Source organism: Canis aureus, chromosome 36, assembly GCF_053574225.1.
Source record: "Canis aureus isolate CA01 chromosome 36, VMU_Caureus_v.1.0, whole genome shotgun sequence".
Classification (NCBI taxonomy): Eukaryota; Metazoa; Chordata; class Mammalia; order Carnivora; family Canidae; genus Canis; species Canis aureus.
This window is the reverse complement of record NC_135646.1, coordinates 28,668,839-28,680,883: the sequence shown is the minus strand read 5'-3', so window position 1 is coordinate 28,680,883 and position 12,045 is coordinate 28,668,839.

The window sequence follows — 12,045 nt, the reverse complement described above, 5'->3', positions numbered from 1 at the left end:
AGACATCTTCCTTCCTGCATAAATAAACATGTGTGGAGAATCAAAGCTTTTTTTTTTCTTTCTGCAAGCTTATCTTTCCCCTCTCTTGATCCTGTAGTGGGGAAGGAAGGGAAAAATCAAACATACTGTTTTTTGAATCTTGAATGTTCAATTCGAAGCTAAGGCTGATGTAAATACAACTGGCTCAGTGCTAAGGTGGCTGCTGTTGGGTGCTGTGTGGCAGACATTGGTTGTTTGATTTTTCTTTTCCTTTCTTTGTTTTTTTTTTTTTTTTTTTTCTTTTGCTTTAATCTCTTCATCGTCAGGAAACAAAAAAGAAAAAAAAGCTGGCAGTGTCTCAATTACCACACCTCCTACAACCACCGCCATTCTTTTATGCCTCATGGGCTCCGGGCAACAGCTTGCAGGCACTTTTGGTCATTAAGCTGTCTTGAGCCTGTAAACCACATGATATTTGTGGCTGTTCTAGGAGAACCAGAGCCCAAAGATATCAGTCAATAGCTTTAGTTAGATCCCAAAGATCTATCAATCGTAGGAGACTTACATGTTCCAAACTCCATCTCTGTGGAAATGTCTTTGGTATGGCTGTAGAGACATCTGAAGTATTTGCCTTTTGATAAAAATCATTTATATTTGTAGAAACTATTGTACTTTTAGATGCTCTAATTGCCTATTTGAGATAGTGTTGCCCAAAGTAGGGAATCAGGCATAGTGAAAAACCTAGAGGATGAGGCCTATGGCGTCACTTAAAAACTTTCTGATTGGAGAGAGTTACTCTTTACAAGTCTCGGTATTTTAATCAGTGGAGTGGGTAGAGTAATGCCCTCCTTAGCTCTATTTAATGTAAGAAGAACAGATCTTTTAAAATCCTAAAGGGCTTTACAAGGGGATGGTTAGAAGGAAAAGGAACACTTAGGTAAGCCTGTTGGCTGCGTGACAAGCCACGCAAAGGCAATACTATTGTGTAAGGAGAGGCCGCTGCAATTTTTTAAAAGATTTATTTATTCATTTTCGAGAGAGAGTATGCATAGGCACGAGCATGGAGAGAAGCAGAGGGTGAGAGAGGGGAAGCAGACGCCTCGCTGAGCAGGGAGCCCAATGTGGGGTGATCCCAGGACCTGACATCACAACCCCAGTCGAAACTGAGAGCCAGACTCTCAACCGTCTGAGCCCCAATCCTTGCAAGTTTTATAACATAAACAGAGCATCACAGCACGAGCAATAAGCCAGTGTCTGTTTCATGGTTAAAACACTAGGTTTGGGAGACATGGTTTTAAATTCTAGCTCTGCCCTTTCGTGACCTTGTCATTTAACTTCTCTATTTTCTCATCCATAAAACAAAGCTAATAATTTCTAATTCATGAAGTTGTGGCAGAGATTGAGTGAGATACCGTATGACAAAGTAGCTAACGCAGCGTGAATATAAAATGCATTTATTAGTTGGGAGCTTGTGTACCTTTCTACCACAAAAGGTAATTTCTATTTGCTTTAGGTGAAATATTATGCCCTCACTAAAGCTATTAATTCATGAGTTGTTTTTAAATTTCATGATGAAGCTTGAATTTCAGGAGAGAGGCCAACAATGTTTCCTGTGTTGACCCCTCCCTCCTTGGAGGAATTAACCCTGCCTTCAAATGTGCGGTATCAGCCTTTGTAGTGACTAATGGTTCCACGCCTAGACTCGTGATCTGCCGCAAGCTGTTGGCTAAAAACCCCATCACTACCTCGTTGCTGTGCGGCTCCTGCCCTGTCAGAAAGGGCTGGATTCAAATCATACTAGGTCTTGGGGAACATGCTTGTCAGGGAGGCATTAAGGTTTACCTTGTAAGCACATGAACTTTGGAGATAGAGCACCCGAATTCAAATCTGGGTTTTGTTCATTTTTCTCTGTATGACCTTGAGAAAGCTACTTAACCTTTAGACTTCCACTTTTTCATCTTTAGTTAGAGCATAGTGATAGCTAGTAATAGGCAATACTTCTTTAAACTCTTTCCATGTATCAGATTCTCTGCTGAATGGTTCACGTGTCCTAATTTCTTTACCCTTATGACAACCTGTGAGATGGGGATTATTTCCAACACTCATCTTACAAATGAAAAAGAAAAAAAAAACATGGAGAAAAACCAAGAAATATATTTTCTGGGAGTACACAGCTAGTAAATGTTCCAGCTGGGCTCTAATTCCACTGACTAGCTTGTGTTCTGGAAGTGATACCGTTTCATACTAGCATTGAACTCTTAATAGTGCCTGACATCATTAAACATGAAATAAATGTCAGTTAATTCTATTAGCAAAGAGGCTGCTCCTTTGGCTTTTAGCACTTCAGTCCACCTAACTTGCATTTTTCCTCAGCTGAATTTCTGAAGAGGGTAAAATTCTCAGTTGTGAGACTGAGCTCTGGCTCATTAGAGAGGTAAATTCGTGTTAGTGCTAATTCAGAAAACTGGTCTAATCTTAGTTTCCTTGTAAACTTTGCAAAATTTTAATGAGAAGTTTCTATTCCTTTTCTTCTTCTTCTCCATATTCCTCTCCTTCTTACTTACTTTAGGAATACATTCCATAACTCTAGTCACTGATCCTCCCCAACTAAATAACAAATTTTAAAAATAAAGTCTTACTCTCTTGCTCCAATAATAAAATCAAAAGCTGCCATTTACTCTTCAAGTCAGGAGTCTAATCCCCAGACATGGCCTAGCAACTCAATCTGACGATGAACAAAACTCTACTGATCCTCAATACTCCTCCTCTGGAGAAGGTCGGGACTCAGTGGTGGCCACAAGAATGGCCACTGAGCCCTGATGAAAATAGCCATGACTTGGTCACGTTGACTGACAGCTTTTGTCGCTTTCAGGCCAAAAGATGTTTGGAGAAGGGTCAGTGAAAGCTAATTATGATGTGAAGGTCTGGCCTTGACTGTATGAGGCCAGGGTTAGAAGCCCTTGTAAAGCTGGAGCTTTGCTCTGCTCTTGGGAAAGCCTTTCTTTATGGATGAGGACGGAGGGGAGCCTTGCGATGGCTTACAGCCGTCCAGCAACCGGAAGTCAATCTGCCACTTTCCTCTTACCCTCTGGTTCTGAGTTTGTGATTTCTTTCTTTCTTTCTTTCCTTTTTTTTTTTCTTTTCTCCACCGCAGCAAGTAGCCTGCCTCTTCCCTGTCACAGAAAATGTGACTTTCCTTATCTGTAAGGTGTCTTAATTCAGTGGAAAATAGAATCGAGTCCACTGCCCACTCCTTGTTCCAGGAATGTTTTTCTCAAAATAGGAAATATATAATGTGTAGGCTGGGTGGCTAGAATTAGGTTGGATCAGTAGGAAACAGGGAGATTTGTTTGCTTCAGAAAAAAATATCCCACTGACTTGGCTGGCTGCGGAATCCAGGACAAATATCTGGACTCAGAGTTACAGCAATCCAACCATCCTGGGTGGATTATTACGATGATGCCCGGCCCCGTCGATTCCCATGTGCCCTTTTAACAAAGCCTCTTGTGGCCAAACTGGCATTTCTAGCGAAGATTTTGAAACCATTATATTTAATGGCTTCTCTTATGGATGGGGCCAGAAGAGAACGAGATGGACTTTTCTGTAGAGATAGGCAAATCTCTTCTTTCTTTCTTTGTTTTTATAATGGACTCAAATATAAAGCCGGCTGTTCTCCAGACATCCAGATGAAATTAATGACCTCAAAACGGAGTGGAGAAGAGTTGGACGTACAAAATAATATGTTTGAGTTCTTCGTGGTTTCAAAAGCCCATCTGGGTAAAGACTCCCAAATGTATTGCCATCCAGCCTTTGGATTCATATTTCCTATCTACTTGTTGGATAATAAAGACTTAGATTTGTTTTGACTGTTTCAGAACACCACAGACCAACAATGAAAATGCAAATCACTCCATCTCCAGCACAATGTCTGGAGGAAAGAAGGTAAAATGACTCACAGCAGGTTTGGAATTTCTAATGCCCATTATTGAAAAATGGGGCCAGTCACCAACCACGGTAGAAGTGTTCATTTCTTACCGGTGAAGGATGTCCATGTGACAGGACTCATGGAATGCAATTAAAACTTACACCCGAGTTAAGGAAATGACTTTTTTCTACTCCCCCCAAATCTCTCAATGGAAAGCTCCATTTTTTTTTTCATTTAAAAAAGGAGGTGTGCTTTGTGATTTATAGTCTTACTGCTTTTCCTTTGAGTTGAATGTTAGCATTTTGCCTTCTGCCCTTAACTTAATGGATATTCTCAAAACTGGCAGCTTTTCTTTCATGCGGGAAGAAGGAATAATTCTGAATTAAGAGCCCCAAAATAGGTTAAGGATACATTATGTCAGAGGCTGTAGATTGTTAACAAGCAAAGGAAGCACAAGTCATAGGGTATAATACGATTAAAGGCAACTGGGTAAGATTGCCAGCCATTCCCTCCCAATGACTTCACCTGTTGATACCAGAGGTCACCCTTTCCCGTCTGACTACAATTTGCCAGAGTCCCGGGTGTCTTTCTGATTTTGGAGTGACTTGAAATGAGGGAGTATAGTAGATGCTGTGGTGCCCCTGCCCAGATTCCTTTACCGGGCCCTTGCACGTTTCTCCAACTGTTGTGATTTTCGGCTGCTAATGATCCATAGCTGTCACTCCCACATCCTGAAACTTGCTGTCGGCAGCCCCCCTAGATGTTATGATCTTCCAGCAGGAGCAGCCAATAATTGATGGCTACGGGCTACAAATGGCTGGCCCTTTGCCTCAAAGGAGAGGGTCAGAATCCATTTTTGTGGCGTGATCCCCTGAACCAGCTCAAGACTAGCCTTAGGTGGGACCTCCCCTTGCTCAGCCCCCTCATCTTCCCTCTCCTGCTTGTCATACCCTCCCCTGAAGAGCCGTCTCTGAAGATCACCCCTTCAATAAACATGCACTGTCTGAGTCTTTGGTCCATATACTTTAATTTATTTCGTCATGATGAATTAACAGGTACAGTGCCATTATTAACCAGAATTCCTCTGAAAACAAACTGTTGTCTCCAGGTTGTTGAAGTCTGTTCCATTGATCCTTAATAAACCTTTGTAGCAGCAGAAGGAAGGTTCCCTCAGTTCGGCTCCGTTCCCTGTGCAACCTTTGTCCATTAGCTTACACGAAAGAAGCATGGTTGGCACAGCATCAAAGCCACAAAGGTTGGGAATTCAAACTCAACGACTTACTCCTACTCCCGTCTTTCTATTTTGGTGGGTTCATCTAATATTAACTCTATTTATAGCGCTCCTTCTGAAAGCTTGGCTTTTCAAGTTAGAACCATGTCCTGCCACAATAGGAATAGACATCATGGCCTTAGTATGTGGTTGTCATCTGGGTGACACAAGAAAAGATTTTCACTTGGAATCAAGTAGTCCATCCATGTCTGAAATGGATTTTCAGGGCCCCTCTGCATTAGGAATGTGATTGTGTATGTGTTTGAAAATCTGTACTGGTTTTAAAGAAATTGGCCTAGAGCCCATTCTAATCCAGACCAAAAATTGCAAAATTTGAAGGTCTCCTTGTAATTGCTACCAGCCAGTGGTCCGAGGATGGGCTGATTCAGCAATTGGAACAACAGTGATTCTAGCTGACAGGCTCAGTCCTCCAGGAAATGTCAGGTTGACCCTGCTGCTTAGAAAAACAGAAGTATGTAAAGGTGGTGAAAAAAGGCACAGGGAACAGAAATATTTTAAAGGAATTATTTCTGTTGGGTGGGGTAAAGATACATGATTCCACAGTGGAAGTCTTAAATCTTCACAGACATCAAAACTGGGCTTTGAACCAAATATAATGTCTAAAAATGCTGACTGATGTACCAAACTGAATATTACTGATTCTCAATACAATATTTTGGTCTAAAGAAATTACATCTTTGTTTCCACCATGTTACTGCTTGTTTATAATCAATATCTTCTAATTGAATCTAAAACATTCTTTTAAAGCAAGCACTTGCTATTTTCTTTTTCAATTAATTAATTAATTAATTAATTAATTAAGAGAGAGAGAGAGCAAGGGGAGGAGCAGAGGGAGAGAATCCTGAGGCCAACTCCCTGCTGAGCAGGAGTCTCACTCAGGTCTCGATCCTAGGACCCTGAGACCATGACCTGAGCTGAAACCAAGAGTCGGCCACTTAACTGAGCCACCCAGGCACCCCTGCCATTTTCTATAGCCATCACCTTGTTTCAATTTCTTCATATTCACAGGTGATTTTTGCTAGATTTTGAGGATGTAAAGTTGTTAAACAGCATTTAATCTTAGGGGTGCATCTACTTGAAGGTCAATACTGAAAAGTCAGGTAAATTGTTTTTGAGATAGAGAGAGAGTGCACGCACCTGAGAGCAAAGCGGGGGGTGGGGGGGGGGCTGGGGAGGGGCAGAGGGAAAGGGAGAGAGAGAATCTTAAGCAGATGCCACACAGAATGGAGCCCCACGAAGGGCTCAATCTCAGGACCCTGAGATCATGACCTGAGCCAGACACATAACTGTCTGAGCCACTCAGGTGCTTCTCAGGTAATTTTTTAAATACAGTACAACTTACAGTTTATTTGTGAAGATCACAGACTTTCACATTTTAAGGCTATTTCCCAGGGATTCCATTCCAGAAAGGCCACTGTTTTTTGCATTTTGTTGTTGTTGAATTTCCAAACAAAAAAGCTTGGAACTTGCTGTTCATTACTAAGAAAGTAGATGTAATTATTGTAGTTAGTCATGTCCTTATTCAAAATCCATTCCTCACTCACCATCTGGTTATCATGCCATTTGAAATGGCTAAATAGATCTTTAAAAGTTAGGTACTTCGTATCCTGTCTGATACGAAGGAGGGAGGCAAGGCTTGGTAAGTCAAAAGAAAAAGAATTATTTCAGAAAATCTGAATTATGCCCTCCTATATTCTCTGTGGCCCTCATGCATTTTATAACCCTATCTAAATGAAAAATCTGTTAAGGTTTTGAAAACAAGAATGGTGGCACAGATATAATGTTTGTCTTTAAATTTTATATTAGACAAAAATTTGGAATATAAAAATGAACTTCAAATTTTACACTTCTACATGCTGTGTTCTTAGAACATTTTAGTCTTTTTTGTATTTGTAAGTTTCACTGAAAGGAAATTCAATAGAATTTGAAATTTTAAAAGCCCAAGAGAATAAAATGTTGACTTTCATTAGCTCAAGCATTTCTACTAGCACTTTTCTAAGTCAGAATCTGGCAGGGTGAAATATTAGTGGGTAAGAGAAAGGACACATGCTTATAGAATGATTATATCATGTCGGAGTTGGTTTAATAAATTGGTCTACAATCTAATGTTTTCCTTTGATTTTCTTTCCCTAATTTTTTCTTGCCTATTTCTAGAAATAAACTATGACCTAGAGCTTCCACTATAAACCTCTTTTAGTAGTTCGGCCAAATAGTTGTTGGACCAGATGACCTGTTAATCACCTGTGAATATGTAATGTTTTTGTAGGTACAAATATGAGTGATGTATGGAAACACATACCATTGATATAATGGGCCTTAAAATGGCTAAATATTAATTATAAATGTTCATATGAAAAGCAAAGATAATCCAAGTGATTGATATTTCAGAAATAATTCAATATGTTAGCATGCGTTTATCTGATTGTTAAATTTTCTTCCATTATTAAAATGTTTAAGGCTAGCATAAAAATTAATTTACATTGTCTGAGTTTCTACCAACGAATACATAGTAAGGCCATCTAAAAATACTCAAGGTTGGAGGTCCGACAATCTAGAAATAAAGCATTTATTTTATGCAGTTAGATTACTAAATCAATAAGCCAAAACTGAGTAATTGAGAATTATCTTCAAGCAGGGAAAATACAAAAACCTATAGCTACAAAAAAACAAAAACAAACAAACAAAAAACCAACATTACAGAAGTCCCCAAGTCTTTGCAATGCATAATGGTAATTATCTCATTGTGTATACAAAATGTTTTCTAAATTAAGACATGTAGATTCCCAAACCATGTAATGTGAAACCTACTGTATCCCGTGCTGAGAAAAGATGAAATTGTGTGTTGGTAAATCACTTCCTACCCTTTCTCAGGAGTTTTACTCAAGGCCATCCCTAGAATATAGAGTCCCAGGCAAATCTTTTTTGCAGAGTCTCCATCTATATAACAACTTGATTTAAAAAAATGTTGTAAAACTCATGGGCCTACGTAAGTTACGGTAATTTTCAGTACATCTTCAGAATAATGAATAAAGTGGCGCTATTTACACGTTTGTTTACTATTTGATCATTGCATGTAAATACTCTCCATAGTAGCTAGTAGCTATGTGCTGTATCTTCTTGTTTTTTATTGTCAAATGAATGGTTCCTGGTTAATTTCATGTGTCCCATCTTTGGAGAAAAAGGTAGCAACGCTGTTATTTACAATGCCGTGACTCTTCAGATCTTGTATGAATTGAAATGATATAGATCTTCTTGCCTCTGTAGTGTCTAAGACCATTTATTTAATGCTGGTTACATCATTACCCATGATTCCACATCATCCATCATGGTATGAACACCGATTTCCTCCACCTGTCTCAAAGGTTGTTACTGTGCTTCGTCGATAATGACCACAAATGCAAGTCTTGTATGGTATATGCAGGAAACTGTGAATGATAAATTGTTTTTGGTTATGCCAAATTTAGTGTTCAAAATTTCACAGCAAAAATATAGAATGATACATCTTCCAGCTACATCTTCTCTTGAACTCTTTAGGAGGTGATCACAGCTTTCCTAGAGTGTGATCTCTTTAAATGCTGGCTCAGTCCCTGCCTTCTATCACTTCCAACTCATAGAGAAGATAAATCAGACCCACGGGGACAAGAGGAGTGGCCGCATTTGAACAAGAAATGTCCATCCTTCATTTAGCATGGTTTAAGACCAGCCTGGCAGGGAACAAACATCAACACATGATGTAAGGCAAGAGAGGACATGGATCAGAAGAATCACTGGACATAGAGGAATGAAGTTCTCCAAGGCTTTTGGAGGAGATGACTGAGGCCACTGTGGGAAAACAATGTGACATGTGATATGGAACCTGAGGAAGAAGTGGAATGACAGCCCTCGGTAAGGACACCTGCTACCATCTTGCTTTCTTGGTGCTACAGACTGGAGGTGGCATCTCTGTTTGCAGAACCCTTGTACCAGCACACATGGGTGCCTCAAGCCTAGGGGTTGGTGGTATCACCAGTATCCCAGAGCCCTGACCTCGTCCCCTGTCCCTCATAAATATGAATTTCCTCGAATTTGTATGTCAGTACTATTCCAGAGGGCCCGATCTCATCCAGAGTCACACCTTCATAAAAGAAACATTCTGCTGAGTAGTGGTGTTTCCCTTCTGAAGGTTTTTGGGGTACCTGGTCTACTGCTTGTATGGGACAGAGATTTGGTACTCTGAAAAGGAGAAATGGAGACGGGAGCCCACAAGGGTCCTGGTCTGATCTGAGTCTTCCTGTCTGATGAGACCTGCCCTGGCTGGTCCCAGGCACCAGAGGAGAACTTAGAAAGTCCATTAGATGGTACTTTAAGGGATGAGGCTCCCTGAGGAACAGCCAAGGACAGGGGCCCTGCTTGCCTGGGTCTACTGGCAGTATGGGAATTCTTCATAGCTTCTCTGTTCTAATTTGTCTCACTAGCATTTGCCTTATACAATCTTGGGGCTTATTGTTAAATTGCTGCTAAGATACCAGGAAAGTGCCCTCCTCCATGTCCCAGTAGGCTACCTCTGGTGACGTGCTTTTAGGGTATCTCTCTCTAGTGGAGATGAGGAATTCTGACTTGAAGAGCAAATCACACATGCTTCAAGCATTAATACAAATTCATGAGTGTTCACGTTACGTTTGTAGCCCATCTCCATTTCAGAGCAGTGGTCCAAGCTCGAAAGAGGAACTTTCAGCTCATGGACTCCTCACAAAGAGAAAATACTCATGGAGATTGGTACCATTATTATTGCTTACTGTGTTTTCATTTAAATTGATGAAAGCAGAGCAACTTGTCACTTCTGTAGAAAAAAATGTAATATATGAGTTTTGTGGGAGCTTCAGGAGTTGCAAGTTATGACTAGTAATGTAAATCTATTCTTTTAATATCTAGTCCCATTCAAAGAACGATGAAAGGTAGTGGAAGTCTCTTTGTCTTTTTGTACTAAGAAAAAACAGATATGAAAAATTGGTATTCCAGAGCCATAGATCAAACATTGTAGTTTAAGAACTTTAGAATGACAATAATTAGAAAGAAATGCATCTTTTGTGGAAAAAAAAATATATTTTTTTATTTCTTTGGTGTTGCTATGGAAAAAAGATGGGATAATGGTCAGAGGTTGGAACTTTATTCCTGTCCTGAAGCGTAGATGAATTCCTGACTTCCCTTTAATTTCAACTGGTTAATTCTGCTTTTCTATTTTCTTCCTTCTAATCATCTTTCTCCTCCTCCCTTCCCCCATCCCCTCTTCCCCCCCCCTCCCTTTTCCTCCTCATCCTTCTTCTTCTTTTTTTGGACCTTTCCTTTACATGTGAGGAAGTTCTGTTAAAATCCTTTTGTGTCTAAATAGATCACTTCCTCCTCCAGAAGTGATTATTTAAATTTACTTTGGAGAGAAATTAGTTGACTCTCTTCCAAAATAGGGACTCTAGGAGAATCCATCTGCTCTAAGAAAGAACAATGGGTCTTATGAAAATTGTCTCTACAGTTTAAAAATCCTTGGGATAATAAATAATCTGTCTTTGTCTTAGGAATGATTCATTGCTGATCCCTTGCTTATTCTTATGTAATTATTAAAGAAATAAAAATCCGCTCTCATGTAGCTGTGAAAAAGAGTAGCATAGATCCACATTTGCTGTTAAGGAAGGAGTGCCGTGAGAGTATATGAGAACAGCTGGGTACAAGAAGATCCTGGATATTTAAATATACAGAGAAAATATAGAGATGCATATATATCCTTTATATTTTTTTCTAGAAGGATATGTAGGAAAACTGTCGGCCATGGTTACCACTGGAATATGATGTTGGAAGAAGTGGGAAAGGGACAGCTCCAATTTCCATTTAACATGGACCTCTTCGCGTCATCTGAATTTCCCTACCACGTTTCATTATGTGGAGGCAAAAGTCTAAGATAGACGAAGATCTCCCACTTCCCTGGATTACGTGCCTTGCGTAATCTTCAGGTCTGAGAACACGACGGATTTTTACTCTTGTGATTTTATTTATGTCACATGGTGTCATTTACTTGAAGAGAGATTATCCACGTGGTCTTGACCTAATCACAGAAGCCCTTTCAAGACAGGGTCCTCAAAAAAAAAAAAGGACCGAGTTCTCCTTGGCTGCAAGAAGGAGAAAGAAAGGGAGGGGGAGAGGGAGGGGAGGTGAAAAGAACAAAAGGAAGAAGAAATCAGAGATTTTAAAGAACACGAAAGATTGCATGTATCGTTGGTGGCGTGAAGATGGAGGGGAGCACGCGGTAAGGGATGCAAGCAATTTCTAGATGCTGAGAGCGGTCCCTGACCATAGCCAGCCAGGAGATGGGGACCCCTGCCCTACAACTGCAGGGACCTGAGTTCTGCTAAGGAGAATGAGCTTGGATGCAGATTTTCCCCAGAGCCTCCGGACAAGGACTCTGTCCGGCCAATACCTTGATTTCAGCCTTGGACGTACGGAGCATAGCGCCGAGCCACACCATGCTGGGTTTCTCACCAACAGAACTGTGAGCTAATAAGTGGGTGCTGTTTAATGCTGCCAAGTTTGTGGTCATTTATTACACGGTGACAGAAAACTATTAGTTTTCTGTAATATTTTTAAGAAAATGAACAATTACATCAGGGATTATCTGGCCACTAGGTTTAGGGGCCATTTGTTTCCTCTGCATAATTATACTTTTAATTAAAGAAACTTAGGAAGTTCTATTTATTTAAAAAAAAAAAAAAAAAAAGCAACCCTACCCTTATGGTGAGGATAACATGTGCTTTTGAAGTTGGATGTTAAGCTACTGGACCTGAGGAAAGTCAACATTTCTCATGGATTTTCATTGTATTTTTTA